Source organism: Penaeus monodon, chromosome 15, assembly GCF_015228065.2.
Source record: "Penaeus monodon isolate SGIC_2016 chromosome 15, NSTDA_Pmon_1, whole genome shotgun sequence".
Classification (NCBI taxonomy): domain Eukaryota; kingdom Metazoa; phylum Arthropoda; class Malacostraca; order Decapoda; family Penaeidae; genus Penaeus; species Penaeus monodon.
In genome coordinates, this window is record NC_051400.1 from 26,129,501 (window position 1) to 26,129,761 (window position 261).

Here is a 261-nt window from a genome sequence, read left to right on the forward strand (position 1 = left end):
ATTTCACCCCGATATCCTGTTTCGGGTTAACTACCGTATAATGCCACATTCCCTCAGGCAACGGTCAAGGACGAACTCGTATCGCCGACGAAAGTTGTCCGGCAGTGAAATGCATTTAAGGAGGTCCTTATATAGAGGGAATCGTACAGAGACGTAGCATTCTCCCTCAAGAGGCCATCATGGAGGTACAGTCAAGTGGCCGCTGGTTGTTAAGTGTATTTGTGCAGAGGAAAGGCTCCAGATCCTTTACTTTAACGTGAC